The sequence below is a fragment of the Arachis hypogaea genome, chromosome 17 (assembly GCF_003086295.3).
Source record: "Arachis hypogaea cultivar Tifrunner chromosome 17, arahy.Tifrunner.gnm2.J5K5, whole genome shotgun sequence".
Lineage (NCBI taxonomy): Eukaryota > Viridiplantae > Streptophyta > Magnoliopsida > Fabales > Fabaceae > Arachis > Arachis hypogaea.
The window spans coordinates 116,962,610-116,968,973 of NC_092052.1; the positions used below are offsets into that span (position 1 = coordinate 116,962,610).

Here is a 6,364-nt window from a genome sequence, read left to right on the forward strand (position 1 = left end):
TGAGCTCCTCTATGTCTCTTCATTGCCTTTGTTGCTCCTCTCTCATGGCCTTTTGGTCCTCTCTGATTTCATGGAGGATGATGGAGTGCTTTTGGTACTCCACTCTTAGTTGCTCCATGTTGGAACACAATTCTCCTAAAGAGGTGTTGAGTTGCTCCCAATAGTTGTGTGGAGGGAAATGCATCCCTTGAGGCATCTCAGGGATTTCTTGATGAGGGACTTCCTCATGCTCTTGTTGAGGTCCATGAGTGGGCTCTCTTGTTTGCTCCATCCTCTTTCTAGTGATGGGCTTTTGAGATGAATCTCTCAATCTTCTATGACTCAGAGTTGGAAGCAACTGCCTTTCCTTTCCTCTTCCTAGAGGTTTCTCTGGCCTTAGGTGCCATTAATGGTTATGGAAAAATAAAAAGCAGAGCTTTTTTTCCACACCAAACTTAAAAGGTTTGCTCGTCTCCGAGCAAAAGAAGAAAGAAAGGATTAGAGGAAGAAGATATGAAGGAGATGGAGGTGTGTGAATGGTTCAGCCAAGGGGGGTTTTAGGTGGTTATGATGTGTGAAAATAAAGGAGTGATGAGGGGCTTATATAGGAGTGGAATGGAGAGGGAATTCTTGTAATAGGGGTTGGGTTTGGGAGGGAGATGGTTTCAATTTGAATAGGTGGTAGTAGGTGGGTTGTATGATGGTTTTGGAGGAGAAATGGAGGTGATTGACGGAGGTTATTTTGGGGAAGAGTGTTATGGAAAGGTATGAAAAGGAGAGAAAAAGAGTTGGGGTAGGTGGGGATCCTGTGGTGTCCACAGATCCTGAAGTGTCAAGGAATTCTGCTCCCTGCACCTTTCTAGCATTTAAACGCCCTCTGTGTGCCATTTCTGGCATTTAATGCTAGCTCTACTGCCTTTCCTAGCATTAAATGCCAGGCTGATGCCCCTTTCTGGTGTTTAACGCTTGGCAGACACCCTTTTCTGGCGTTAAACGCCAGTCTGTCTGCCAATTCTGGTGTTTAACGTCAGCCAGACACCCTTTTCTGAGGTTAAACGCCAGTCTGTCTACCAATTCTGGGGTTTAATGCCCAGAATACTGCCAGACTGGGCATTAAACGCCCATTCTGCTATCCTTATTGGCGTTTAAATGCCAGTAGGCCTATCCTCCAGGGTGTGCTATTTTTATGCTGGTTTTTGATTTTGCTTTAATTCTGCAGCTATTTTTGTGACTCCACATGATCATCAACCTAAAGAAAACATAACATGGCAATGGAAAAAAATGTCAATAAAAAATAAATATAATTAAATAACATTGAGTTGCCTCCCAATAAGCGCTTCTTTAATGTCAATAGCTTGACAGTGAGCTCTTAGAGAGCTTCACAGACACTCAGAGCGTGATGGTAGCCTCCCAATACCAAACATAGAGTTTGAATGTGGGGGCTCTGCTTGACTCTGTATTTAGAGAAGCTTTTCCTGATTCCTCTCCATGGTTACAGAAGAAGATCCTTGAGCCTTAAACACAAGGTAGTCCTCATTCAATTAACGACTAACTCTCCACTATCCACATCAATCACAGCTCTTGCTATGGCTAGAAAGGGCCTTCCAAGGATGATGCATTCATCCCCATCCTTCCCAGTGTCTAGGATTATAAAGTCAGCAGGGATGTAAAGACCTTCAACCTTCACTAAGACATCCTCTACAAGTCCATAAGCCTGTTTTATTGATTTGTCTGTCATCTCTAGTGAGATTCTTGCAGCTTGTACCTCAAAGATCCTTAGTTTCTCCATTACAGAGAGTGGCATGAGGTTTATACCTGACTCCATGTCACACAGAGACTTCTCAAAGTTCATGGTGCCTATGGTACAAGGTATTAAGAACCTTCCAGGATCTGGTTTCTTCTGAGGTAATTTCTGTTCAACTAAGGCATTCAATTTATTGATGAGCAATGGAGGTTCATCCTCCCAAGTCTCATTACCAAATAACTTGGCATTCAGCTTCATGATTGCTCCTAGATACTGAGCAACTTGCTCTTCAACAATATCTTCATCCTCTTCAGAGGAAAAATACTCATCAGAGCTCATGAATGGCAATAGTAAGTTCAGTGGAATCTCTATGGTCTCTGTATGAGCCTCAGATTCCTTTGGTTCCTCATTAGGGAACTCCTTAGTGGTCATTGGACGTTCATTGAGGTCTTCCTCACTGGAAATCACTGCCTCTTCCTCCTCTATAGGTTCGGCCACTTTGGATATATTGATGGCCTTGCACTCTCTTTTTGGATTCTCTTCTGTATTGCTTGGGAGAGTACTAGGAGGGATTTCAGTAACTTTTTTACTCAACTGACCCACTTGTGCCTCCAAATTTCTGATGGAGGACCTTGTTTCAGTCATAAAACTGAGAGTGGTTTTAGATAGATCAGAGACTATGGTTGCTAAGTCAGAGAGGCTCTGCTTAGAATTCTCTGTCTGTTGTTGAGAAGATGATGGAAAAGGCTTGCTATTGTCAAACCTATTTCTCCCATCATTATTATTATTGAAGCCTTGTTGAGGCTTCTGTTGATCCTTCCATGAAAAATTTGGATGATTTCTCCATGATGGATTATAGGTGTTTCCATGGGATTCTCCCATGTAATTCACCTCTTCCACTGTAGGATTCTCAGGGTCATAAGCTTCTCCTTTAGAGGAAGCTTCTTTAGTACTGCCGAATGCAGCTTGCATTCCAGTCAGATTCTGAGAAATCATATTGACTTGCTGAGTCAATATTTTATTCTGAGCCAATATGGCATTCAGAGTATCAATCTCAAGAACTCCTTTCTTCTATGTCATCCCATTATTCATAGGATTTTTTTAGAAGTATACATGAACTGGTTATTTGCAACCATTTCAATGAGTTCTTGGGCTTCTACAGGTGTTTTCTTCAGATGAAGAGATCCACCAGCAAAGTGGTCCAATGACATCTTGGACAATTCAGACAGACCATCATAGAATATACCTAAGATGCTCCATTTTGAAAGCATGTCAGAAGGACACCTTCTGATCAATTGCTTGTATCTTTCCCATGCTTCATAGAGGGATTCACCTTCCTTCTGTCTGAAGGTTTGGACTTCCACTCTAAGCTTGCTCATCTTTTGAGGTGGAAAGAATTTGGCTGAGAAAGCATTGACCAACTTTTTTCCAAGAGTTTAGGCTTTCTCTAGGTTGTGAGTCCAATCATATCCTAGCTCTGTCTCTTACAGCAAAGGGAAAAAGCATAAGTCTGTAGACCTCAGGATTAACCCCACTGGTCTTAACAGTGTCACAGATTTACAAGAATTCAGCTAAGAACTGATGAGAATCTTCCAATAGAAGTCCATGAAACTTTCAATTCTGCTGCATTAGAGAAACTCATTGAGGCTTAAGCTCAAAGTTGTTTGCTCCAATTGCAGGAATTGAGATGCTTCTTCCATAGAAGTTGGAAGTTGGTGCAGTAAAGTCACCAAGCATCTTCTTTGCATCTCTAGCATTGTTGTTGGGTTCGGATGCCATGTCTGCTTCTTTTTCAAAATTTTTTGTAAGGTCCTCTCCGGAGTGTTGTGCTTTAGCTTCTCTTCGCTTCCTCTTCAGAGTCCTTTCAGGTTCAGAATCAGCTTCAACAAGAATGTCTTTATCCCTGTTCCTACTCATATGAAAAAGAAGAGAACAAAAAGAGAAGAGGAATCCTCTATGTCACAGTATAGAGATTCCTTTATGTGTCAGAGGAAAAGAAGAATAGAAGAATGAGGTTGAGAGAGAATAAAAAGAATTCGAACATAGAGAGAGGGAGAAATGTTAGTAAATAAATAAAATAAATAGAAAGAGATGAGAGAGAGAGTATTTGAATTTTAAGAAGAGGGAAAAGAAAAATACTTTTATTTTTATTTAATTAATTAAGTTAGTTTCGAAAATTTGAAAAAGAAATACAAGAAAATTAAAAACTAAAACAATTAGTTAATTAAAAAGATTTTTAAAAAAGTGGTTAGTGATTTTCGAAAATTAGAAGTGGAAAAGTAGTTAGGTGGTTTTGAAAAAGATAAGAAATAGTAAACTTTTTTAAATTAAAACAAACAAGTCAAGTAGTTAGTTGAAAAATATTTGAAAATAAAATTTGAAAAGATAAGAAGTTAGAAAAAGATTTTGAAATTAAAATTTTAAAAAAATATGAATGAAATTTATTTTGAAAAAGAATTGAAAAAAAATTAAAAAGATTTGATTTTAAAATTAAAGTTGATGACTTGACATACAAGAAACTAAAAGATATGATTCTAGAATTTAAAGATTGAACCTTTCTTAACAAGAAAGTAACAAACTTGAAATTTTTGAATCAAAACATTAATTGTTAGCAGGGATTTTCGAAAATATGAAATAAAATTAAGAAAAGGATATTGAAAAAATTAGTTTTAAAATTTTGGAAACATTAAAAGAAAAATGAAAAAGATTTTGAAAAATTTTAAGAATGAAATTTGAAAATCATAAAAAAATGAAAAAGAATTGATTTTGAAAAAGATTTGAAAAGATAAAGTTTTTAAATTAAAATTTTGACTTGACTAACAAGAAACAACTAAATTTTAAAAATTATTAACCAAGTCAACTCCAAATTTCGAAAATTATGAGAAGAATAAGGAAAAGATATTTTTTTTACTTTTGAATTTTTAATGAGGAGAGAGAAAAACAACAAAATAAAACAAAACATAAAAATTTAAGTTCAAAACAAATAATCCATGCAAGAACACTTTGAATATCAAGATGAACACCAAGAACACTTTGAAGATCATGATGAACATCAAGAACATATTTTTGAAAATTTTTAAGAAAAGAAAGACATACAAGACACCAAACTTAAGAACTTTTGTACAAGGGACACTAACAATTTGAAAATGCATATGAAAAACAAGAAAAGACACAAAACAAAAAAATGTAAAGATCAACAAAGAAAATCATCAAGAACAACTTAAAGATCATGAAGAACATAATGCATGAATTTTCAAAAATTTTAAGAAAATTAAATTAAAAAAATGCAGTTGACACCAAACTTAAAATTTGACACAAGACTCAAACAAGAAACACAAAATTTTTTTGGTTTTTATGATTTTATTAAACTTTTTGTATTTTTTTGAAATTATTTTGGAAAAAGAAAATAAAGAAATTCAAAATTTTTAATAAGAATTCTAGGATTCATGCAATGTTAGTCTAAAGCTTCTGTCCAAAAGAATTAGACATGGCCAAATGGCCAGCCAAACTTTAGCATAACAAATATAATGACGACCTTTCTACAACGGAAAGTGGAAACCTCAATCCAAAAGATTAGACATGGCTTAACAGCCAGCCAGGCTTCACATATCATTATGAAGCTCTAGAATTCATTCTCAAAAAATTTTTTTGAATGATTTTTCAAAAAAAATTTTTCGAAATATTTTTTTAAAAGCTTTTTGAAAAGAAAATAAAGGTTGAAACAAGAAAGAAGGTTACCTAATCTAAGCAATAAGATGAACCGTCAGTTATCCAAACTCGAACAATCCCCGGCAACGGCACCAAAAACTTGGTGCACGAAATTGTGATCACACTTTTCACAACTCCGGTACAACTAACCAGCAAGTGCACTGGGTCGTCCAAGTAATACCTTACGCGAGTAAGGGTCGATCCCACGAAGATTGCCGACTTGAAGCAAGCTATGGTTATCCTGTAAATCTTAGTCAGGAGGATTCAAATGGTTATGAGGTTTTGATAATTAAAAGATAAATAAAACATAAAATAAAATAAGATACTTATGTAATTCATTGGTGGGAATTTCAGATAAGTGTTTAGAGATGCTTTGTTGCTTCTGAACCTCTGCTTTCCTATTGTCTTCATCCAATCATGCGTGCTCCCTTCCATGGCAAGCTGTATGTTGGTGGATCACCGTTGTCAATGGCTACCATCAGTCCTCTCAGTGAAAATGGTCTAGGTACAGTTTCTATATCGCTAATCAACTGTCGGATCTCTCGTCTCGGATGAAAAATACTAGGCACAGCTACCGCACGGCTAATCATCTATCGGTTCTCACTTGTGTCAGAATAGGATCTCTCTATCCTTTTTCACACTGTCATGGCGCCCAACATTCGTGAATTTGAAACTCGTCACAGTCATCCCATCCCAGATCCTACTCGGAATACCACAGATAAGGTTTAGACTTTTCGGATCTCAAAAATGCTGCCAATTGGTTCTAGCCTCTACCACGAAGGTTCTAATCTCACAGATTCGAATGCTTTATTGTTAGGAGAGGCAAGTCAAATCCGTGGATCAGAGACCCAAGAGACTATACTCCGGCTGTCGTCTAATGACTACGTTGAACATCATGTAAACCGCTTATGGTTGTCAGAAACGCAGATATTG

At 36.7% G+C, this 6,364-nt stretch overlaps 1 non-coding gene across 1 annotated transcript; it reads left to right on the top strand.

The window, feature by feature from the left end:
* The first annotated feature begins 2,988 nt into the window (after positions 1–2,988).
* Positions 2,989–3,096, top strand: LOC112768838 (small nucleolar RNA R71). The gene has a single exon (XR_003186221.1). It is a non-coding gene; the product is annotated as a small nucleolar RNA R71 (small nucleolar RNA).
* Positions 3,097–6,364: the final 3,268 nt, after the last annotated feature.